Consider the following 25,844-nt stretch of genomic DNA (forward strand, 5'->3'; position numbering starts at 1 on the left):
TTTTTTTTTTTTTTTTTTTGCTAGAATAAGGAGGAACAGTGAATTCTGGCCCTGTGAGTGTATGACAGGATCTGCTACTGCCCCATGGCAAGCCAGGTTGTGTACTGCACATACTAGGAGTTACCACTATGGAAACACAGACAGTGCGTATGTGGACAAGGCTGTGGCAGAGGCCCACAGGGCTAGATCACCATGTGCAGAGATGGGAGAGGCTTCCTCTTGGGTAAGTGATCTGAGCTGGAAAGCTCCCTGGCTCTCCTGGAAGAGTTTGGAAGAGCCCAAATAGAAGAGATGTGAAAAGCATCTTAAACTGAGTAAAAGCAAGTAAGCAAGAGCACTGTGGTTAAATTAAATCAGCCATACCAAGAAAAACAACGGAGAGTTCCACACACCCAGAGTTTGGGTATCTTCACCACTCAGCGCTGGCTTTACATGTTTCAAAGAGAAACTGAGGTTTACTTAGCCAGGACACAATCCCCGTGCCAGCCAGCCTTTTGAACAGAAAAGGCCAGCCTGCTCTCCTGTTCCCAAGAATTCACTCTAGCAATAAAGACAGTTTGCAGCTTCTGTGATACAAAAGCCAAGGCAGTGAAACCTACAGCTAGCCATCAGGCCAGGAAAAGATCAGGGAGCTCTAACAACAAAGCGGTTGTTAAAGGTCTCAGCTTGCAAGGCAGAGGTGATCAGTGATCTGCATCTTTCTGTCTGTGGTGATAAACTCCCAACCATTTCATGGATACAGATTTGCTAGCATCAGATAATTGTTAGATTATCAGTAATCTGAGGGGCAGGGACAAGCAATTTATTATGTTTGCACTGTGCCCAGCAGTAGTATTGATTCCTCTAACCATCACTGTAATAGAAGTGAGCATTACTTGTAAGACCCAGCCCTCACTTAGGACCTCAGCACAGCAGTGTGGGGGACTCAGATGATGTTTCTTTCAAACGACAGCCATCTCATTCTCTCCTTTCTCCTTCTATCACTGCTCGAACAAAATAAAAGTCTCCATTAGCCGTTTTCAGTGTGGATAACATGACAAAGATGAGTAGTCTGACCTCTCTGAGAAGCAGATAGCAATGCAACCATAACACACACAGTTCCAATAGCTGTTTGCAACCAGTTTCTCTTTAAGATACAAGGAGCATCTCACACATCAGCTTGTCCGAGTTTCCTTAGAAAGTTAAATAGTGCACATTTTAATTGTGATTGGGTTCAAATTAAAATACTCATGAAAGGGCAGGAATCCTGTAAGGGTGGATTGCGTGCACCAAGCCTCAGGATCTGAATAATGTCAGCGAATATGCTGTTCCTTTTAAGAGTTCATTGTTTGTTTCAGTCCTCTGCCACCCCAGCAAACTGAATAAATCAATCTCTTCCCCCTTCCTGGAAAGTAAAAGGGGAAGATTCAACATCTGCGGATGAGAAGCATTTGAGTCATTCACAATCTGCTGATTGAAGCTGTTCAGTCCAAAGTCTACAAGGCAGAGACTGCAGCAGCTCCATAGGGCCAGGAGCAGGGACAGCCAGTGTAAGGCCCTGCGTCATGCCAGGCAAGCAGAGATCAGCCCACTCTCCAAGCCAGCCAGCCACAGCCTAAGTGGCCAAAGAGCATCACTAGACCTGCCCTTGAATTCGACTGTGAAGAGGGGAAACAGCRTTGGGAAAATAACCTTTTTTGTGTGTGTGTGTGTGTGCTTGAAGTAGTGTTGGGCACTGAGAAGCTTAGCCAACCTCCTTTGTGCTATAAAGGGAAATATATCTTGCTCAGAACAGTGAATGAACAAAGCAACTGTAAGAAATTTTCTCTTGAGTTTTTGCTTCGTATTTAGCAACCCACAAGAAAAGGTCTCATGCCTCTCCTCACAAGCCACAAGGATCTGCACCGAAAGCGATTCCTTTCTTGTTCCTCCATACCAGAGACATACCTTTAGGGGGGACAAAATACAGGAACTGTCTTTACCCTTAAGGAGCCCTGGTACAAGCAAGGGATGAAAGCCAGCTTTGTCCCAGCCTTGGTAGTGCAGGCATTGGCCAAGGCAAGTGGCCAGGAAACCGGATGTGCTGCTGAGGAGAGACACGATTTTAAATCACTTCAAAAGGAGCCAGGCAGATTCCTGACTCTGCCCCACTCCTGACAAGTATTCAGTGCCTTGAATACTGCAGGCATTACCGTAATAAAGATRGATAATACGAAGATGCAATCCTCACACAGAGCTTCTAGCTGAGCTTTTTAATCAATAGCCATTTTCTTTACACTTCTCGCACACATGTAAACACACACAGATAAGTGCACCAAAGGTCCCTACCAAGTCCCTAGACATCATGTCTTCCTGCCTCGATCATCTGGCTAGACTGCACACGAGCATTTGTATCCAGTCCAGCACAATTAGTCACCATAGCAGCCACTCTGATGTCAGGCTTTAGACTGCTTCATAATCACTGGATTATTTCAGAGAGGCTGGGAAAAAAGCAGCTCAAAAACCTGTCAAAGCCAGCACTACTGACACAGAGAGGCCAAGGCAAGCCTGTGGTCAGCCTGGCAAGGCAACTCTGGTTGATGTTACGGTGCCTTTCCAGGTCCAGGGAGGATCTGTGAAGACATCCCATCTATGGGACAACATCCTATCTACGGACAACATCCCATTACGCTCCGGGATGTATCAGGGGAGTGTATTGCTTCCTTTACAGCTCCTGACGTGTGGGCAGCAGAGGGAGCACACATGGTGCTAGCCTCAACCAGACTAGCCCAGCGGCTGCAGGTGCTGGGGAAGAGATCCAAGAAGAAGGATGTGTGACCATACAGGTATGGGGCAGGAGGCTAGTCAGAGAGGAGGTAGCCTCTGAGGGCAGCCATTCCCTCAGATGGAGCCATCCCTTTAGCAGGAAAAGAGAATTTGCGACATCCGGTATTTCCTGTGAAGAGCAAAATGATCCTGCTAAGCCAACAAGGGCTTGTGCAATCTAGAAATCTAAGTAAAAGCTGGGGAGGTGCAAAACTGGCAGCCCTGCTAAAGAAGGACATGCTTTTCTAACAAGGCCTCTTCTTAATTACAACTGCCACCTTATTGCCTGCAGAGATCTCTAAAAGGGATGATTGTCAGTGCGAGTGGTTTTTAAGCTGCTTCCAAATGCTTTCTAAATAAGGCCACCCCCAGGGTTACAATCAAGGATCTGACATTTCTCACAGGAGCTCCTGTCCGCAGAGCTCACAGGGTTAGGGCTTTCTCAGGGGTTCAGACTCTGGCGGGTGTACTTGAGCCTGCTGTACCACTCTCCTGCCCGGTTACACAGCAGCAGCCTGGCCCGGGCAGCACAGATAGGCAACTGCTCTCCAAGGACTGCGTAGCAGGCAGGTCCAGTGACCCCTCACTTTAGCTCCGCCTCTACAGTTTCCAGTCATGGCATGCAGTGTTCTTGTGGAGAAAAATGCACTGGCTATTTGCTGTGGAAAAGTCTGCACTGAAGCAATTTGTGGTCAMAACGGAGAAAAGTTTAAGCTGTCCCTGGAAGACACCCCAGTGATCGATGCAATAAGTAAGCCTGTTCTCACCACGACGATACACAAAGGCAGTCTTGTGTTGATTTTTCCTTGTAAAATCTCAATTCCAATCTCCATAAATATGCTTGTGGGATAAACACTGCTGTCCTTTCATTCTCATGGGGAGAGATGAGAGAGAGAGAGGAAACAGGAAAAAAGTAGGATGGAGGGAAATATGTGACACTGGTTTGCTGTGCTTCACTAGAAGATGTGATAGAGAGGCAAGGCCCTTTAAAAGTGTAAATTTAGCCTTATACCATCTCAACTGAAGTGAGGTAGCACGGCCATCCAGGCAGAGAGAGCAGAGGCACAGCGATAGGATGAGTCACATAGCCCAAGTGAAACAGCAAAGAAGCAACAGGGCCATGAAGAGGAGCAGAGTCATGACTTCTCGGTCCCATCTTAACCACTAGGTTTGTTTTTCTCTCAGATTTGCTGCAGAAGCAAGAGCACATTAGATGTTCCCATTTCTCTCAGGAGGGAATGTCAGTATTAGCCAGCTGCCTACCTATTTTTTATTGAATAGTCTTTTCCTTTGCTGCCATCCTCCCACTGCACAACAGCATTCATTCCTGACCTCTGATGGCACAAGCAGGGAACTTCTGGGATGGCTTGCTTGCAGCATCCTGGGGCARACTATGAGTATAGACACTGTTTGTGCCAGTGTTTGTGACACTTGCTGCTATTTTGGGACTGTCCTGGCAGTTTCTGGTTAAGGCTCATCTTGAAGCTATATTGTCTTTTGGGACTCTGGTTGCAGTGGTCGAGTCTCACCACAAGAGCTGCCCATCCTGTGTTGTGGCTTCCTTTCATTAACAGACACAGGGGATTATAAAGCTGGAAGAGAGCAGGGAGTCTCCCTCACAGCATATATGCAAACAGCTTGTGCTGAGGTCAGGCTCAGTTTCTGAAAGCTAATAACTCTGATCACTGGGAAAATGCTCTTCTGGGGCCCTCAGGGCCATCTGATCCTCTCACCTTGCTGGAAGGACTTACCCCCCTGGGTGTCTTAGCTCCTTAGGCGCTTTGGTATCTGGAAACGAGTTGCAAGGAGAGGACATGTGCTTTCCTGAGTGTTTCTTATTCTGTGGAAACTTGATTAAAAAAAACARGCACAGTAAAGCAGCTGCAAAAGCAGTTAAACCTTCCTTGCTTCATTAGCAGTGCTTCCTTGCTTCATGAGCAGCAAACAAGCAATCCAAGAAGTCTGCCATCATATGTCAGCCTCTCCATAACCAAGGCACCTAGTTACTCATGACAAGGTAGAAGCCTTCTGCTCTCAGAGGCCCAGGAAAACTTCTCAGGAACAGCTCCATAAAGGTCCTCACCTCCCTATAAACTGGCAACATCAAGATAAAGGCAAGACCCTTATGGATTAGGAACAGGAGGTGAGGCACACCTTCTTCCACTATTACCCTACACATTGGAGCAAAACTCTTCCAGCTACCTGGTTTCCTTCCCTGACACTTGAGCTAAATCTTAGAAGGTCCCAGCTATCTCAAGAGGAACCAACTAGATGGAAAATATTTGGCTTGGCTACTGCCAAGATGGTGCTGTTATTTCTCCCAGCTCATGCAAGATACAGAAGCAATGTTATGTACCACAACTTGTGTCAGTGGATGTGAACTTACAGAGAATGAGAATGCGAGATTGAGATCACGTGTGAACAAGGTATCAGTAGCATCCAGTACAAGAATGTCATCTTTCATGATTGGTTTGCATGCCCTCCTCATTCATAGGTTCATAAAATCATAGAATCATTGAGGTTGGAAGGGACCTCTGGAGATAATCTAGTCCAACCTCCCTGCTCAGCAGGGTCACCTAGACCAGGTTAGGGTTGCATCCAGGCGGGCCTTGAATATCTCTAGAGAAGGAGACTCCACAGCCTCTCTGCGCAACCTATTCCAGTGCTCCGTCACTCTCACAGGGAAGAAATTCACCTTCATGTTCAGACGGAACTTCCTATGGTTCAATTTCTGCCCATTACCTCTTATCCTGTCACATGGAATGACTGAAAAGAGTTTGTCCCCGTCCCCTTGACWCCCTCCCTTCAGGTACTTGTACACATTGATAAGATCCCCCCTCAGGCTTCTCTTCCCCAGGCTGAAGAGGCCCAGCTCTCATAGCTGTTCCTCGTAGGGCAGATGCTCCAGCCCTCTGATCATCTTCATAGCCCTACGCTGGACTCTCTCCAGTAGCTCCCTGTCTCTCTTGTACTGGGGAGCCCAGAAGTGGACACAGTACTCGAGATGAGGCCTCCCCAGGGCTGAGTAGAGGGGCAGGATCACCTCCCTCGACCTGCTGACAACACTCTTCCCAATGCAGCCCAGGAGACCATTGGCCTTCCTGGCCACAAGGGCACATTGCTGGCTCATGGTCAACTTGTCATCCACCAGCACTCTCAGGTCCTTCTCTGCAGAGCTGCTCTCCAGAAGGTCATCCCCCAGCTTGTACTGGTGCCTAGGGTTATTCCTCCCTAGGTGCAGGACCCTGTGCTTGCCCTTGTTGAACCTCACGAGGTTCCTCTCCTCCCAGCTCTCCAGCCTGTCCAGGTCTCTCTGAATGGCAGCACAGCCCTCTGGTGTATCAGCCACTCCTCCCAGCTCGGTATCATCAGCAACCTTGCTGAGGAGGCACTCTGTCCCTTTGTCCTGGTCACTGATGAAAAAGTTGAACAGAATGGGACCCAGTACTGAGCCCTAGAGAACTCCACTAGCCACAGGCCTCCAACTAGACTCCGCGCCACTGATGACGACCCTCTGAGCTCTGCCTTTCAGCCAGTTCTCAATCCACCTCACTGTCCACTCGTCTAACCCACCCTTCCTGAGCTTATCTAGGAGGATGTTATGGGAGACAGTGTCAAAAGCCTTGCTGAAGTCAAGGTACACAACGTCCACTGCTCTCCCCTCATCTACCCAGCCAGTCATGCCATCATAGAGGGCTACCAGATTGGTCAAGCAGGATTTCCCCTTGGTAAATCCATGCTGGCTACTCCTGATCACCTTCTTTTCCTCCATATGTCTGGAGATGACATCCAGAAGGAGCTGTTCCATCATCTTTCCAGGGATGGAGGTGWGGCTGACTGGCCTATAGTTGCCTGGGTCCTCCTCCTTGCCCTTTTTGAAGACAGGAGTGGCATTGGCTTTCTTCCAGTCCTCAGGCACTTTTCCAGTTCTCCGAGACTTTTCAAAGATGACGGAGAGCGGCCTGGCAACAACATCCGTCAGCTCCCTCAATACCCGTGGGTGCATCCCATCTGGGCCCACGGATTTGTGGATGTCTAGCCTGCCCAGAAGGTCTCTAACCCAATCCTCCTCAACCAAAGGGAAGTCTTCCTTTCTCTGGACTTTCTCATCTCCAGGCTCTGGGATTCTTGAGGGCTGCCCTTAGCAGTGAAGACTGAAGCAAAGAAGGCATTTGGTAATTCTGCTTTCTCTGTATCCCTTGTCACCAGAGCCACCGCCCCATTTAGTAGCAGGCCCACATTTTCCCTAGTCCTCCTGCTGCTGCTGATGTATTTGAAGAAGCCCTTCCTATTGTCCTTGACACCCCTTGCCAGACTCAACTCCAGCTGGGTCTTAGCCTTCTTCGCAGCGTCTCTATGTACTCTGACAGCATTCCTATAATTCTCCCAAGTAGCCTTTCCCCTCTTCCACGTTCTGTGTATTTTCTTCTTCTGTCTGAATTTGGCCAGCAGCTCCTTGCTCACCCATGCAGGTCTACTGCCCCTTTTGCTGTACTTCTTACTCATAGGGACACTCTGCTCTTGACCTTGGAGGAAGTGATGTTTGAATACTAGCCAGCCCTCCTGGACTCCCCTTCCTTCTAGGGCCTTAACCCATGAGATTCCTCCAATTAGGTCTCTGAAGAGCCCAAAGTCCGCTCTCCTGAAGTCCAAGGTTGCAATCCTGTTTGTTGCCATTCATATGACTGGTAGGGACAGATGTGCTTCTTACACTRCTTCTCTGGAGCAACTGCCAAGGCTTGAGTATTTTATAGGGACAGATTAGAAAAGTGAAGTCTGGATTCTGCAGTATACAAGAATTTAGACATAAGCTGAGGAGAGGACATGATAGCAGTAATGTCAAATGGCACATACTTGAAGATGTTGGGCCAGTTCTGAAATGGAAGCAAAACTTAGATTTAGTCTAACCACCTCCTTTTCCCAGTCAACTTAATATAACAAGTATAGCAGCTAATGATATCTCCTTGGCTAGTAGCTTCCAGGGTACTATTGGTTTTGTTCTTCTACCCACATTATCTTTCCAACTTGCCTTTCTGCTGCCAGTCCTTTCAATTTACCAGGGCTAAACACAGCCTTTTGCTTTATTTTGTACAGGGATAAGATATGGTCTCAGAGGTAGGGTCAGTTTGCAAATTTATTTTTCCCCTTTTTCTGTCCAGTCTTCCAAAGATTCAGGACTAAACTTTTGCTTTGAGCCCTTATCTACTACAGCCAACAAATCCTATGACTGTAGCAAGTTTTGCTAACTGAATAAATGAATAAAATTTTGCTGAGTAATTTAAATAAAATTCCTCTATCCCTACAAGTGTTTTGGGGACAGGATTGTTCTCATTGTCTACAGGGAGATGAATAATACCTTAACAACAAAGACCTAAATTAGATCTGAAATGCTGCTATAAATCAAGGGAAAGTTAACTTTCCAGTGGTCTGTAACAAAACCCCCAGCTTTCAATCAGCCAGATACAGGTCATGTCACAATTCCATACAATACCTTATAGCATGGTACAAACAGGCATTTTTTTCACTAAGTAACAGTGGTAAAGTACAGACGGTTCTTGTCCTGAAGGATCTGCTATGAAGTTTGGCCATTTAGAATCACAATATCTTTTATCTAGGATTATGAATAAGCAGATTATTTTCCTCCTTTCTTGGCACTGTATCTGAACCAAAGCATGAGCTAAAGCTCTGAGGATAATATCTAGCCCTGGGCCAATTGTTAACACTGTTGCAGAGAAAACTATCCCATGCAGGAAATTATGCTGCAGAGTAATTGCAAAAATTACAGTGCAACCCAAGAAGTAGGAAGATGGATAGCTCTGGGTTATTTCTGTAGTTTTTTACTTTTCACCATTCCTGGACAGGGGTACACAATACATTACAGGCTTATAGACCTATAAGGTCTGTGCTGGTAAAAACATAGGAAATCTGTGATGGTAAAAGAAAACATACTTTTCAATAATCTTGCTAGCACTGAAATACCAGACATAGAGATTGGCAGAAATTAGGGCTCCCCAGGCACTGATCTGCCTAATCCTGTGGATGGTGTTGCACCAGAAGATGTGTGTGAGATCAACACTGGGAATTTGATGGTGGCTGCTTGAGCACTCACAAATGTTTCCTTTTTTAAAATCACAGGGTGGCTACCTGGCTGCCTTCCCTGAGGACACACTGGTTATCTCAGCAGATCATTTTGGTGTTGCTAGCTTAYGAAGTAATACCAGCAATGTTGTATTTTGCATGCAGTACAGAGTTGGCTCCTCTCAAAGCTTTTCTAGGGTGTTTCAAGGGTGCCAGTGCCAAGCTCTATTAAGGGACTCAAGATAAAACCCTGCTCTGAATCATTCTTCTGCCCTAAAGAGATGTTCTAATACACTGGCAGTAGAGCAATCCCACAGCTTCAGTGGGAGCTATTTAGTTCTCAGCCTAGACAGAGAGGGTTCCAATTAATTAATGGCTTTGGTATCCAAGAGGTGTGGCTTCAGTATACAAGAGGTGTTATAAAGTCCTAATCTCTGCTTCAGTCCAAAAGCTTTTGTGATTCTATCACCTTACATCCAAAGAGCTCAAAACAATATATCATATTACCTGATAGCCTGGATATTCTCTCCCTTTTCTAAACTGAGAACAAAGCCAGACTTTCCAAAGCGGCCCACCATTCTGAGTGCCTGACTTTGGCCACCTTTTGGACCATTTGCCAAAGGTACAAGTTATTCTTTGTCTCACAGGTCAACAACGCTGCAGATGTCTAGTAGTTATAAGAAGTAAAAAGCAGATAATTTTTAGTTTGCCACTAAAAGGGACTAAAAATTATGAAAATCTGGCTTGAAAAATTGTAGCCAGTCAGGATTAGAATTAGAATGTGACACCAGATCTGTGCACTTTGCTCTGAGTTTAAGCTTATGCACACGCCTGTGAAAGCTCTCTGGCCTGTCAGGAGCTAACAGCCCCATTCGGGGTCAATATAGGGTTGCTCCCAATGGACAGTCCTGCAGCTGCGTATCTGTAGGAATAGATAGAAGAGCTACATCACAGGTGACAGCAGCATCCTGCCAGTGTACCTGAGAAGCAAAAGATATGATTTTAAACGTGTATTTTTCTCTGCCCATGTTCCTCTGGGCTGTGTTTCCTCTACCCTGACTAGGAAGAGGTCAAATGTGTGTTACTTCCATCTCTTCCCTGGGCTGTTGTGCTACAGCCCAGAGCAACTCAGACTCAGATGGAAAAAGGCATGATGTTGTCAGGACCATAATGTTCCTGGCATCCAGTTTGGGACTTGGTAGTTGTGATGGTGATTTTAACTAGGACCTCAAGTGACCCCACAGATTTTCCCCCTTTAAGCTCTGCCATCTGATTCCTTGATTTCTTAGGCCTCCACTTATAATTGGCTACTGCTGTTGCACAGAGTTATGCATTCTGGACTGGATGGAGAGAGAAGCAGTTTGAGGTGTACGTTCTCAGATCACTAATTCATTAGAATGCAACATTAKTTTTGGCCTACCTTACAATGATGGAGCATTGTATCTTGCTCTACTTTATGTCCCTTTCTTCTGCATACAACTTGGAACTGATTCTTTAGACTGGGTCTGTGGTATAAATATTTAAAACAGTGATCAGATGCAGTGTAATCTCTGATCACAGAAACATACATTTTCTCATTAGATAAAACAAGTTATGTTAATAGAAAAGAAAGTTCATGTTCTTCACAGCTGGGAAGTGGAACCTTTACAAAGTTTGGGAYAACAATCAGTTCACCATAAAATTTTAAAACTAATTTGCAAATTTTATGTTATTCTTTATCATTTATATTCTATTAGAATTTTCATTTTAAAATATTTATCAGTATTTACTTGATGTTTTGACTCTCTTGATTTGCCCTAAAATAATCATCATTGTTACCAGCTGGCTGAAAAATCCTTCAACAAAGTATTAAGCAAAATGGTAGCAATACTGAAACAAATTGCAATATGTCTGTAATAAGGAACTGTAACATTAGCACTTTGCAAATCATTAGCTCAGTGATTGCTGTATTACAGGAGGAGCTATGGTGATAGTTTAAATGCATTTGCTTGTTTTTAAATGATTAATTAAATAATCACCAGGTTTTTGGTCATCGTTACGCTCCAGGATTAACTGCTGTACCCTGACGAGCACAAACTGAGAGTGTTTGTTAGGTTAAATGGCACAGGATCCCTTGCTGTTTCCTTAAGATGTCTTGTTGCTCGAGCCAGCAGTCCGTTTAGCACAGTGAACACCTAGGCTGTACATCAGATCACTATGAAACGGGAGCTGCAGAGGCACCTGTCACCGTGCGATCAGCACAGAATTGTCCTCCCAAAACTGGAAAAGTGGAAAACACCACAGCCTCGGTTTCTGAAAATGGTCTTTGTTGCTTCCTCTTTGGCTCAGCCAGCAATCGCCGTTCTATTTATGCTGAATTGCACTGGATTAGAGTACACAAGCACGCTGGGAAGACAGCTGCTGGTCAGACAAAGCGCTGGCTTTAGCCCTGACACAGAATGTGAGACAACTCTGTGCTCAGGACACCGAACCCCTGGGCCTCCCCCTCAGCCTGTGCTGAGTCTCTGTTGCACTGGGCTTGAGCTGAGCAAGAGGAACCCCAAATCAAGCGAGGATGAGGCTGCGCAGCCACAGTCACAACACAAGATGCTGGAGAACGCATGAGAGGCTAAAGCCCATCCTACTTTCTTGCCTTCCCCATCAAATCTGCATATATGCCTGGTTTGCTACTTCTATTTTTCCTAAATGCACTTTACAACCTTGCAGACACACAAGCCTTCAAGCCAATTTACAGATGAGTTACAGTCCAGCCTGTGTTCTTCCATTTATTAAATAGATGAAGGCTTTGTGTGATCTTTTTTTCTTGGCAACACCAGGGAGTAAGCTATTCATTTTTCCCACTCAGCCTTGTTTTATATGTATTTACTTATCACATATGTTATACTTATTTTATAGTATTAAAGAATTAAAAGCCAGAGAACCCACAGAGCATTTTCTGTTGCCAATGATCCAGTGACGTACCTGTAATTAAAAGGGARGTAAACTCATTTCTTTCTTTGTTGATTCAGGCTGGGCAGGGAGGAGTGGGTTGACTCTATATTGCCCAAGTTAGAATTGGGTAAATCCCATTCACTGCTATGGATAGAGAAGTAATCCTTCACCGTGTGAGTTTGTCCTTTCTCCCTTGATTTTCAGCGCTCCCAGGGATCCTCCCATTGCCTTTTGCTCTGGTTCTCACTTGACAGGCTGCAGAATGCACTGCAATCCTGACCTGCAACCTCTTTCCTTCATCCCTCCCTGCTCCACATCCCATTCCCACATCTCCCTACATATTGATACCATAGCCTACAGCATGTCTTGCTCTCTAGACAGCAACCACCCCATGGAGAAAGGAGCCTAAAACCACTATCAGTCCAACAAAACAGATGACTAACATTCAGGAAATTTCTGTGTACATAAATGCTACTGCCTGCAACATTAAGATACAATACGTTGTTTCCCCCACCCTCGGTAGGGAGTGAAGTCTGTCTTCCAAATCAAGATGGTTTGCAAATTACAGGTTTAATCCCTAATGCCACAAAGCACTCTCTGTCACATGAGGGTTTTTGTCCAAGGAATATACAGTACTGCAGATAAAGATGGACAGATCCTATTATAAGGGAAATCCTCCACTGCTCATTGCTGTCTTCTGGGGTGGAGGATGTGCATAGCAGCAGCATTACAAGTAGACAAGGACAAGGCAGAACTTGTGGTCTTGAGAACTTACTTAATATACAGCATGCAGCCTTTGTGGGTTAAATGCTCATTTGTTAGCTTCCTGCTCTTGTGAGCTGTAAGCATAATACATAAATGCATGATCTTTTACCCATGGGCTGCAGACCTCTGGAGATGCTACTTGCAAGAGGTCCTGAACAGTACCAAAGAAGAGCAGGCTTGTTGTCAGGAGGCTAAGCTCACACTATGCAATCTATCCATTCACTGGAAGAATATTCACAACTGGAAAAGGTTGGAAATAGCTGGCATTGACCAATTACACTAGTTCTGGCTTAGGAAAAGAAAAAGTATTTGCAGGTAATTTGTTACTGCTATATCTCTTCAATTCCTATTACTACACCCTTTCACTCTGAATGGAGTGCACCATTCTCCTCAAGAAGAGTGCATGCATATTCCCATTAGAGACAGTGCACAACATTACCTAGCGAAAGATGAGACAACAGGTGGATATGACAGATGGAGGACAGCAAGGTAACAGTGAAATAATTAGGATTAGACCATAAACAACAGTCGCAGCAGACATTACTAGAGACATTTGCATGAAAATTGGTTCTTTGCTTATGAAGAGTTCATTGCTTCCTGCTGTTCTCACAAAAAAAACATGCTGGTTTGACATCACAGCTGGTTGCTATGGAAATGTTGATGCTACCAAAGATAGTACTGAGCTGGAGGGCTATAAAAAGTCCTGGAGACCCAGCTGAGTCTGTATGCTTTTGGGAAAGGCCACTGCAGTGTTTATTTTTGGTGGTGGCACAGCAGCCCATCAGGGTGACAGAGAATGTGGCACCTGTTTTGGAGAAGGGGACGTCACAATACAAGAGCATACCACGCTGCTTGGGCTGGGGACAGGCAGCAGTAGTGGGGGWGGCGTGAGGAAGTTAGCACCACCCTGGCATTAAAGAACAAAGCTTTCAAAAAAGGAAATAAGTTTTAGAAAGAGGAAACACTAGAAACAGAACCTTTCTGTTTCCCAAGAAATGTCACAGGCTTTAACAACCTTGTGAGATATGTCTACTAACTAAATTTAAATCTTAGTAAACATGACCTTGCTAACAAATACTACAGCTGACATTATTTACAGCTAAGCTGTCAGCAGGTCATCATCATTATTATTTTTARACATCATTAAAAAAAATGGATTTCCCATTTAAACCTTCCATTTTGTAAACCAAAATAATTTTAAAAATATATTGAGCTTTTCTGCCTCCCAGCTGTCGAAAAATGAGTATCTTGAGCACAGTTTATCAAACATTGCTGTCAGTTCTCTGAGGGAGAACTGTACAAAAGCACTGCCTTTATGAGAGCAGGGTTTCACCTTAAGAAGTCAGTCACTCACCAAATATTTCCGGATGCTGAGTCACGGCCACAGGCAGATTATCGGAGGCCAGCTGGAGCCCTCTGTGTGCCCAGGAGTCTGCCCCACCCAGCCGCCACACAGCGGAGATTTGCCATCACGGAGGCCTCCCGTGAGATGTGGCCACTCTCTTGCAAAGTCGGAGAGGGAGAGGTGGGCTACACCGTTGATGGCACTGTTGGCCAACAAGTTTTATCTGCTCGGTTTTGTGAATCGGCACCTCTAACACTGGTAGTGCGCTTACAAAATCTAGTACCTATCTCGTTCCAGACGTGTTTGAAAGCCAGATCACACGATAAAGTGATTTCCAATGTTTCTGAAATTATGGCATAAAATTATTGAAGTTTTCAGAGTTAATAAAAGGAGCTTTCAGAGGAGCTTCTGCTCCTTGGCAGATTTGCATTTACCTGTGTGTGACTATATTTCAGCTGCTAGTTTCTTCCTGTTCCAGAAACTGCATGGAAGATTTGCCTCCACAAAGCCTAATGCCAATAGTATTTTCATTCTCCATTAAAATAATCCTCAAGCTATTGCTATCAGCCTGTAGCAATGGGTGGCGCATTTCTCCTCCAGAATGACACCTCTTCAGTGCCACAAAGAGTCGGGACAGCACTTTCTTCAAATACCAGTTTGTTCAGCACTGACTAAAATGAGACATAAGAACAGAAGACACGACTTGGGCTCACAGTTCTCACAGTTCTCACAGTTCTCACAGTTCTCACAGGCAAAGCCATCATACCCTTTTTGTACAGTCACATGTTTCATTTAGATTAGTGAGAGAGAAATGCTGTGCTCAAAAAGGTTGCTTCTGTAGCTCATAAAATGTACATTGCTTGTCATATGGCTGAGCAAATATGATACGGAGATTGCACGAAAGCCCATCCTGTCTCCTCCTCTCCCCTTTGTTTTATGCCACAGCAGTTTAGTAAGGCCAGAAATGGCTCTGCACCTCAGCAAGCTCAAGGAAGGCCTGTGGGACTTGCATATAAATGGAGAGTCTGGCACAATACAAGAAGAGAAAAACTAGATTTAAAAAGTTTCTTGATTCAAGAAATCATTACAAATGTCAGCCTGGGATGTGATATTGTAGAACTATTAAGTAAGTGAATGTAAACTGCTTCAATGCATGTATCTGCTGGAAATGTTTTGGGGCATGTGCTCTCTGTCCTCAGGGGAGGACAAGTAATGTTTTTATTGTATGCCTTGGAAAGAAACAGCTAGGGCATTTATTCAAAAACCCATTGCCCAGCAGCTGAGGCATCCCTGGAACAGCTAGAAGCCTCCTAATTTTTGCTCAAATTTATATACTTCTATATACCCCCAATTAATCTTGTTAGTTTTTATGCCAATATCATCTGTTAGTTTAACTTTCTCTTCTGCCTGTCTGTGTTTACACACCTGCTGTATTTAAAGACAGAAATCATCTCTCCTCCTCCATTCCAGACTACCTGGCAAAACAAGCACAGCCCTTCTGATTTCTTCAGTTAACATAGGATCTTCATTTCTTGGTCATCTTAGTAACCCTTTCTTGCATGTAGTCATTCCTGACTGAACTGATTTTTCTTGGAAGTGGGGAGCCTGGACAATACACAGTACTGCTGATGCAACTTCAGCAGTGTTTCTATAGCAGTATTAACTCTGCCTTCACTTGTCTTGCAGGACAGATGCCCTCAAAACCATAACACCTGGGTGTCTCACAGTCACATCCCATAATCAATCACTTGTCCTTCCCCTCTTCGGTGGCTTCTGACAGGCCTCTCAGCTTTTTTGGTATGAATAGATTTCACTGACATACCCAGAGATGTCCTRAAGGGCATACTAATATTAGCCCAGCCCTTGCTGCTGTTAAACTGGAAATTTTCTCTGAGGGCACCACAAGCAATACTCTCCAGTGAGAGTATGTCCTGACCCATCCATTTTTGTCTGCTGTTCACTGTGTGCTACCAAATTTGCAAGTGCAAGCTCAGATCATTGGTTTGGACCACAGTTACCCAACTTGTAGTCAGAGATCAATGTCCCTGCAATCTTKCAAGAAGAGTTGAGAATAATTATTGGTAACACTTATGCCATACACACACATACACATGGCAACAAGTGCGTTGGGGGAGTGGAGTGATGGCTGCCTGCCATAGTTCTGGCAAATACAGAGAGCTGTGTATAGCTCTTTGCTGCCTGCATCATTAGAACTGTCCTGGAATCACTAATMCCTCCTCTCACCTTACTCTAGGGGCTGAGGTGTTCCCATCTAAAAGGAAAATGAGTCACAGCACTTCCTTCAGATGCAATTTCTTTATCCTCTCTTAGTCCTCCAAAAGGYGAATGCCAGGGACAATTACTAGGCACAGATGAGCTGTCATAATCATTTGGGTGGCAGAGAATGGCAAAGGTGTAGGAGAACCTGGCTGGATGAGAAGACAGACAGACAGTTCCTTTATTATTTCTGTCTCAGAACTGCAATGATTCATTCAGAGCGAAAAATGGAGTTGCCTGATTTAAGCAGGAACCTGTCTGACTGCAGCAGAGAGAGAAATGGGTTTGAAATGAAGCTATAAGTTGTAGGGTTTTCTTTCTCCTCCCTCTTCCCCCTCTCCCTCGTACTCTTGACCTATGAAGTCACACAGTGCAAGCTCATTTATTGCTTGATCTCATTTGCTGTCAAGTCTGCTTGGCTTTTAGGTGGTRCACAAGATAGATAATGGCACAGCAATTTCTAGAGCATCTGTATTAAAACTGGAGTAGAGGGGTTGTCAACTCAAGGGCATAAGCATGTAGCAGCTACCTTACCCCTGACCTGGCAGGCTTCAGTCTGGCTACCCATAGAGGCCACTCCAGCTGTTCCAGAGGAAGGTGCAAGGAACCCTGACGACAGACACGCACAAGGTAATTTTGTTCCCTGACACAGCACCCAATAACTGCATCTGCCCTGGCAGATGCAAACTGCATGCTCCAGTTTGCTACATCTGCACAAAGGAGCCCTCAAACACCTAGCAAAGCCAAGCGTGGGGGTCTCCTTTTCGGGTAAACTCCCCCCAGGCGCAACCCTGCAGAGGAACTCTCTGCTCCAGKGACAGCCCCCATGTCCCCATGCTGCCTGGCAGAAGGGAAAGAAGGAAGGGTGTGTTGGGGATGTAACCAGACGCTGTTTTCCAGCCCAGGAAGAACTTGCAGCCCCACCCATCCATCCCTCAGGCCAGTTTTATTCTGTAACAAAACACTGAACAAAATGCCCCATGCGTCCATTACAGATGCCTGCTCCCCAAATCTTTCTTGACCTCTTCTTATAGCTTCTTCCTGTCCTTACACAGACAACTGAGCCCCCACTGAAGCTGCTAACAGAACAGAAGTGGACCATTTTGTCACAGAGGCATATATGGATTTACAGTGCAGACAGAGGAAAACACACAGTGGAGCAGAGTTAAGGCTCTCTGACCAACCTGAGACAGGAATGAAGGCCCCCAATTTAGGGACTTGCAGACAGACCGCTGCAGTACCCTCATCTTCACAGCAATGCAAAGTTCCTGCATTTACATTGTCAAGTCCTTATGTTTTAGTCTTCAGTTTTGATACATCCAGATCAGTTTCTCTTATTTATACAGAAGGTCTCTGTTTTTTTTTTTTTTTTTCCTGAACTCTGCAGCAGTGCAAAACACTTACTGCTCTTTATGTAACAGCCAAGTTGCCATTGCTTCTGCAATTCTTTTTATGTTGAGCCTCACAACCTGTCTCCTCTGAGAACTAGAAAGCATACTAATCTCATTCTGCAGTTATTTTACCTTGCTAACCAGATATAGCCAAAAATCACTAGACAACTCAGAGTCTCTATTTACAGGACCCTTGATTCAGCTCCTTCTAATGGACAAGTAACATCGTCTTTCTAGAGTGAAATCAACTGTGCCACTGGTCTTTATGTAACTATTTTCTCTGCCATGGCCACAGTGAACAAGTATATGAAGAATACAAGCTTTGTTATCTTTACAGTAATAATTCCCACCAAAAGGTAAATTCCCAGACAGGAAATTTGACTTCATACAAATGCTCAGCTTACCAGGCAGAGAACAAAACAGCGCAGACAGCTTCAATACAGGGAGCCTTCTAAAGGCCAAACGCATCCTGCCAATCTCACTCTAAGCCATTAGTGATGGATTTTCGTAGCGCACAGACCACATCATTATGATGTTGAATGTGTGATGTTGAAATGTGGCAAACAGTATGTGCTTGAGGAGCAAGACTGGTCTCCAGATGAACCTTTTAACTAAAAATGGAAACTATGTGCAAAATAAACCAACAAAACTTCCTCCTATTCAGTAGCTAAAACCTGGAACCTTGATGTCTCCAATCTTCCCCTGCTAGCAAGTAGGTTTACCAGTGCCCAAATCCCACACTGCCCTGTCAGTATGTAAAACTTCTGCTTTTGAATCAGATTCCCACCACCTCTTACACGCATGAAACAATACTTGAGGTACATGGGACAAGCACTTGCCAATTTTTCATATGTGTCATTGTTTTTTATCATTGTGTCAGGTCATATCAAAACAAAGTCATTTTAAGAGCAGTGGGTGTAATTGTTACAAAAATAGTTGAATGGGCTTTTAGAGGCGTAATACCTTCCTTTGAAATAAACATGCCCTTGAGATATATTGTAGGATGCTACTAAATTTTAGGTAATTTCCACTAGTTGAATGTGTGGAAATATATGCGCGTGGGTTTTAAAAAATTAAATTTAAATTGCTTTGCAGCCCACCTCTTGATGTCTCATAGACCACAGATTAAGAAATGCTGTTCTACATCAAACCATACCACTTTTCGGAAACCATTTCAAGTTTCCTATCTTACATAAAATCCTGTTAAGATAGCAAATCTTAACAGACAAAATAACATAAGTCTTCAGGTTGCATGAAAACAATGGTACATATGTCACAGTCAAGCTCCCAGGGATTTTTAGCCAGTCTTACCAGTCTGATGTGTTTCACAACATCCTTCTGGAAGTCCATACTAGCCACAGGTTGTTCAGCCTCAGAACTGATAACATAATGATTTTGTGAAATTTTTCCAACTCCTGAATCTGTTCTCATTTTTCTCATCCTGGTTGGGCACTCGTGTATCTGGGGTAGATACTTTTGATGATTCTGCATTTTTTTGCCTTCTTCTATGATCTTTGACCATGAGCAAGAGATAAGGTGCGATGCCAGCCAGTTGATATCCATTTAAGTCTGCCAATGGCTTCTATCATTTTCAAAGTGGGATGTGTCTGACAGGAACTGGCCAGGCACAGAGACATATGGCAATTCAAGATTGCTTCGGTATGCAGGTTATCTCAAATCTCCTTTATTTGGCCAGTACTCATTTAGGCTCATCCTTGCACATCCAATTTTTGAGCAAATTGTTTAYAGTATGAATTCCGTACTCATCGAAAATCAGTTTTGATGGTTTCTGACAGTAGATGGCTCATCATGAATATATTTTCAGCACAGTTGAGGACTTCCTTATTCTTGAACTGTAGTCCTTTTTTGACTGCAGTAGTTCTTGGAATCCTACCAGCAAACACTTACTTGGGCACTTAGTAACATTTGCAGCTCTTGTACTCCGGAGCGTGGCTACTTCTGAGAAACTTGCAGTACATTCCATTATAACCAGATGATCCCATCACCCCACAYTGAACATTGTAACAAATGGAAAAAGGCTAAAGGAGAGCATGCAAGATGATACCAGCTGGGCCCCTGCCCCAAATCAGGACCAGTTTTCTGTGGCTGCCAAACCCTGCAACCTGCAGATCAATCATCTTCATAGGACCGACAGTCACAAGATATAGTCCACGTATCTTGGATGGTATGTGCAAGAGGAGTTTTAGGAGGTAACAGCATCTCCCCAGGAGTCTCACTCTCCACTAGAGGTTGGCCTGGCATGGGCTACATAGCTGGATTCCTGGCTGACCTGAAGACGATAGCCTCAGCAGCTCCCACTGCCTCATTTCCTCTGGCAGTCAAGTATTCAGATAACCCAGTATCATCCACCTCAGCCCATTCTCATGGCCTCTCACAGGATATAACTGCAAGTTGGTCACACAGAATCATAGAATCAGTAACATCCTCACAAAACACTTCAGTTCTGACCATGAAACTGAAAATTGCTCAGAGAGCATTCTTAGCCCTTTCCCCTAACAATCACTGTTCTTCTGCCCTGGTCCACACTTGCTTGCTTTTCTTGCATATATATTGTGCCTTTATTGATCTACTCTTCCTTTAGGATTCAGTCATTGCTTTTCTMCTGTTCAGTTTAATATTTTCCCTTTATGCAATCAAAAGAACCAGGGCTGTCACAAGAGATTTTGGCTGCCAATTTAGTGTTGTACTCTAACTCAACAATTAGCCACGGACCAATCTGTTAAAATCAATGGGGAATGCATGGTCGTGCCTCCTTGCCCCAGATGGGTTGCAGCCTTGGTGACAATGAAGTTTTCTGCACCAGTCAAAAGCATTCCTGCAAGAGCTCACTTTTACAGTGGAAAAATGGAGGATGATGTGAAGTTTTGTCTCCTTCCTTAACCTATGGCCTGCTTACAGCCTTGTTTTTTCTACCGGTTCACGCTTTAGCCCCATATGCTTGGAGATACAGAGATACAGATGGTGTTACCATGCATATGAAATGCCTGATCCAGACCATCAGACTGTGTATTGGCAGATGGAGCATATGCTGTCAAGTATATTTATCATTACTAAGTAGAACCTGCGTTGCAACTCAGGGATCTCAAAATACTTGTTGATTTTGGATGAGCTGCTGTATCTTTGGGCATACTTCCCCAAGTCCTTTTTTGTGTCCTGTAGTCCATTGTTTTGTTTTGTTTCACTTTGTTTAATCTATCTCTGTTTTGAAAACAAGGTCATACAGAAAAGTTGTGAAGCCTTGTACCTCCATACGTCAGACTTTGCATCTCTTTCAATTTGTTTGCTCATCTTGTCTGCAACTATTATAGTGTTCTGTGCATATGTGGCTGACAAGCTGTTCCATAACACTATAATTGCACTTTTCTTTGTCGTCCTTTTGACAGTTGGACAGTCTCCATGGACAGTTTGATGTCGGTGGGTCAAAAAAAAAAATACAGCAGTGATGTTCTGATATGAACATCACTTGAAATCTTTCAGTTCCTTCATTTTCTGGCCTACCCACTGGGAGACCATGTGAGGGAGAAATCCTGTTGAATTGTATGATCATCATCAGTGTATGAACTTGCTGACATAACTGAACATGACTAACAGCTTTTGAATTTTTTTCCCAGGTTGTGCTATGTTCAATATTGCTCGAGTCTATATATCCTCAAGCAAATTTCCCTTTGAGAACAGTCTCACCTTCATAAGCAAGTGATTTCCTTGCTTGAAATTGATGCTTAGCTTTGTTTGGTTTAAGATTATTAGCTCTCACAATTTCCAGTATTCCCCTTTATTGTTCTTGATGTTAGGATTTTCTGCTGCCAGTCAGTTATGCCATCAGCATAGACTTTCTTCTGTGATAGATATAACACCTGGGCCTGTTTTTCAGCCTCAAGAAGTACTTCATTGAATACAGTCAAAAAGGCCATTTCAGAATGCAGTATGTGACAAATGGTGCTCTCAAAGTCTGGGTCTGAGTACTCTGTGTCCAAGAAGATCTGTTAAAAWCCTGCCATTGCATTCAATTTACCTAAGAATTTGATGCTGGATTTTATTTCATGTAGAAAAGTGAAAACATGCCCTTTTGTTTGTTTTCGTTTAGCTCCTTTGAGTTCACATGGAGTCCTCTGTGTGTTCTTTCCTTGATCCTTAAGGAGAAAATCCAATCTATTGCTTCTTTCTTGCTTCATCCTGTTGCACAACTATCCTTCTAGCCTCTTTCTTAAAACTTGAGGAAATTTTTCCGCAGCGTACCCCACAATCTCTGGATGTGTTCTCGTATGCTGGTGGGAACTTCCTGCTTTCTGTGAATCCAGGGAGCTTATTAACACCCACAGGTGTGGTTCTGTATTGTCCTTCTGAACAGCAGCATGTAGCCTCTTGATTGGCCTGAAGGACATAGGTATTAACTCCAAGCCAGATGACCTACACCTCTAACATTCCAGTACTTTCCCTGTCTATTTGCRTGTCTGTGTGCACTTCCCCAGCTCTGGCACTATTCTTCCAAACAGCAGGGCTTTGCAAATGCTTCTGACTATTCTGTTTTGACAYGCACCTAATATTTCTCCTTTGGTTTCTGTTATTTCATCAGCCAGTGTCCCACTGTCTCTGCTGTTGCAGATGGGCTGTTTGCCACAATTAATTGGAAAATCCTTTTGAGTTTGCTGCTTTGTGTTACTGTGCTTAAGAACATCTCCTCCTCATCACATGAGGCATCCCTTTCCTCACTCAGTGTGCACATTTTCCTGCATTCTGTGAATGTTTTAACAGAATGGGCTGGATTTATTACAGTTTCTGCATATTTCTTCCAACATTTGTGCCGATTGCCACATCACTGGCATTGTTCTCTGCTTTCCATTTTCCTACCACTGACCAATTTTCTGTTAACCTTTTCCTAACTGATACAACTATGAGCACCGAGTAGTCCCTTTAGCTCTCCTCTCTTGGGCTTGTATTTGCATTTGATCTTTTGATTCAGTGTATTCATATTGGACTTTTTTAGTGTTAGAATCACCAGAGTAGCTGTTTATGAAGTTTTTTATTGCTGTGTTTTGTGACCACCTGCTTGGTAATCATTTTCATGTCCCTTATTGATAGAAATGACTTCTTAGCCTCTGAGAAATCTCTGTGCTGCTTTTCCTTTGCTCCATGCTGTCACCTGAAGCCCTTTCTGGGTACATAACATTTTTTCCAAGGATACACGGTCCTCTAGCACCTTTACTCCTTGTGCAAAATGCCTGGCCTTACCCCCTGCCATCTTCCCAGAGTATAGTGRCCTTATCTTGCTCTTTTGGGTCTGCACTGTTGAGCAATCTTCTTTCCTCCTCCAGTTAATTGTCCCAGTGGCTTTTAATTGCTCTTTGACACTTTTCCAGATGGCTTTAGTGTGACCCTGTTTCTCAAGGCTGCACAGGCTCAGTATTAGCTTTTAATGCTACCTTTCTTTCCAGGTCTTTCACATTCTGTACTGCTGTTTTCTTGATGAGCAAGACAGGTTTCAAGATAAATCCTTCATTACACATGAAAACTATGCATGAAATAAGATTTTTAAAAATCCTGCTCTTCCCTAAATGTAGGCTGTCACCATTCACTGTCCCTGTGCTCTTTTGTTTGACATTTACCAGCCTGGAGTGCTGAAGAGACACACTGCAAGGAACTCTTCTGCAAGCCTGCCCATATGCTACAATTGGATCTCTGCAGAGCATTTATATCAAACATCTGCATTTCATTAAGTTTCAGGTTTCACTGCAAACCCTGAGCTTTGCTGCTTTTTCGGGAACATGCCAACTTTCAGAAGCTCTCGGATGAGGCTTGACCAGGGTAACTTCAGGTGGAAATCATGACAAATTTGGAAGTTTTGCTTGTATTTACCCACAATTTGACCCCRAAAACTCAATTGTAAGCCAAGACTTAAAAGACTTGAAAGACTTAAAAAAGATTTTTTTTTTTACTCAGTCCTGAATGAATTATTTAAAATGCAGTAATCCAAATTAATGTGACATTCAGGATTTCCAGTAATGCAATAATGTTTGAAAGTTCATAATATATATGTCACCTTAATTCTGCTCTCTTCATGTGGATTCAGATTGCTATACAACCAAATATAACCTTATGCATTTTTCAGCAATATTTGATAACTCTAAGTTCTAAGCTGACATATTCACAGTGTAAAACACTCACTATTAAACGACTGCGATACTACATTTTACACTATGTAGGCTGGCCTTTGCAATATAAATATTGTGCTTGACCAGTTCATCTTCTTGAAACAAACCTGTATTTACTCAGTAACACATTCACGTATTAGGGACATCTTATATACATGCAAGAGGGAGGAAGAAATGCATTCAGCTTTGGGTCTTTTCTCTACTTTTTTTTTTTTTTTTTTTTTTTTTTTTTTTTTTTTTTTTTTTTTTTTTTTTTTTTTTTTGTATAAATTACGCATAGGGGAGAGGATCTCATGAATAAAACCTTCATCCAGTGCCATCCTGTCTTCTGCTTCAAGTCTATATCCACATGCACAGATAAGGGCTTCTGGAAGGATTGCTGCCATTCTGAACACAGTTCACAACATTAAAAGGTTTCCACATGGCTGAAAATTTTCACTGCTCCAGGAACATGATTGTAACACAAGTGTGGATCTGTCAGAGCAGCTCCTCCTCTCCTTCATCTTACTAGCATCCAGACTCCAATCATGGAAAAATACAAGCCAGTGTCAACAAAACTCAGACCTGAAGAACTAGCCTTTCTTCCCTCATTCCTGACCCACAGCCGTGCTACCACCGGCTGTGATCTTCTCAGACATCCTGTAACCTCAGGAAGGTCAGATGGGTGCTAGGCTATATGAAACTCATCTGCCAAGGGGCCAGAGGGGATTTGTGGCAACTGGTTATTTTTTGGTCTCAGAGCATGTTTCCATTCCCTGTGAACTTCATGGTATGGTTTCAACCCTAATACCACAAAGCTAAACAATCCTGAAGGGCAATCTTTTAGCTGAGCTGAGCTGGACCATGTTGGATTACTAGAGATCCCACATCGCTCTTCCTAGTAGAGGAGGTTAGCTCTGGGACTGTGATTGGTTCCACTCCAGATCACAACTTCTCCTTCCTGCTGTCTCAACTACTCTGACAGTTTCTGTTCTCCATTTACAGACCATCATATAACACTCACATTCAAAAGAATGCTGGTGCACAAGCATGTGTAAAAATGCATTTAGGAGAAAGGGGYGGGGGGGCGCTTACAGTTTGCAACAAACTTCTAGATTAGTCTGCAGCAAATAAGATGTAAATGTAACCCTTGCATCTGTACATACAYGTATATGTGAGTACATATACAAATGCAAAGTCGGTGAGCCCTGCCCTTGCATTTACATAGTAATTTTCATCCTCAGACTAACTCATAATAATAAGAACTTCTTTCTGAGGTAAGATAAAGGAGCATCTTTCCTTYCTAACATGCAGCAGAAAATAGAAACATGAGCTGTATCTAAAAAACAGAGTATCACCTAACTAATTGATAGGAATTCACTGAAACTGATTTAGCTAAACCACTGCAGCACTCTAAGAGACAAGTTTTATGGGCTAGATGGAAAAATTTCACAGATTCTTCCTGGGGCAGCGTAAGACACCCCTGTGCCTAAGTTTCTGCTAATCCCTCTGTGGCACCGATACTTCTTGCAGCACACTTGGCAGAACGGGAGGAGCTACTGGGTGCTCCAGTTCACATACTAATACCTTAGTTCACCCCTCTCTTCACTGGCAATGGAAGCTGAAACACTGCCTATGAACGAAGTGCAGAGGTATGTTCCTTTTTATGTACTTTGGGCTGTGGGCAGTCCMGTCCAACAGACAGATGAACAGACGGTCAGGGCTAGTGACATCTTAAAACTTCGCAGGCAAAAATGAGTCAGAACCTCACATGGGACATCCATAATGGCCCAAGTCAGACATTGGAGCTGCTCTGATATCAGGGTGTATTTGGATACTAGATCTCACTGCACTCCATAAGCACCCCCAAACAGATCTCCTTCACTACTTTAGTATCAGAATAGCATCACCCTGGGGAACTAGACAGCTTGGCTTTTGCACTGACCCGTGGTGTGGCTTAAGGCAAGTTGCTATGCAACCCCTCTACCTCAGTTTCCTTACTTCTAACCTGGGAGTATGTTGTCAGGCATACAGGTGCATGCCACTTTTCATTTATAGCTCAAAGCAAAGAATTAACCATGCTGTGGTGATCATGTCCAAGTGAAGACACAACAAAAGCAACAC

This window comes from Rhea americana, unplaced genomic scaffold (assembly GCF_003343005.1).
Source record: "Rhea americana isolate MKP2758 unplaced genomic scaffold, rheAme1 scaffold_139, whole genome shotgun sequence".
Taxonomy (NCBI): Eukaryota; Metazoa; Chordata; class Aves; order Rheiformes; family Rheidae; genus Rhea; species Rhea americana.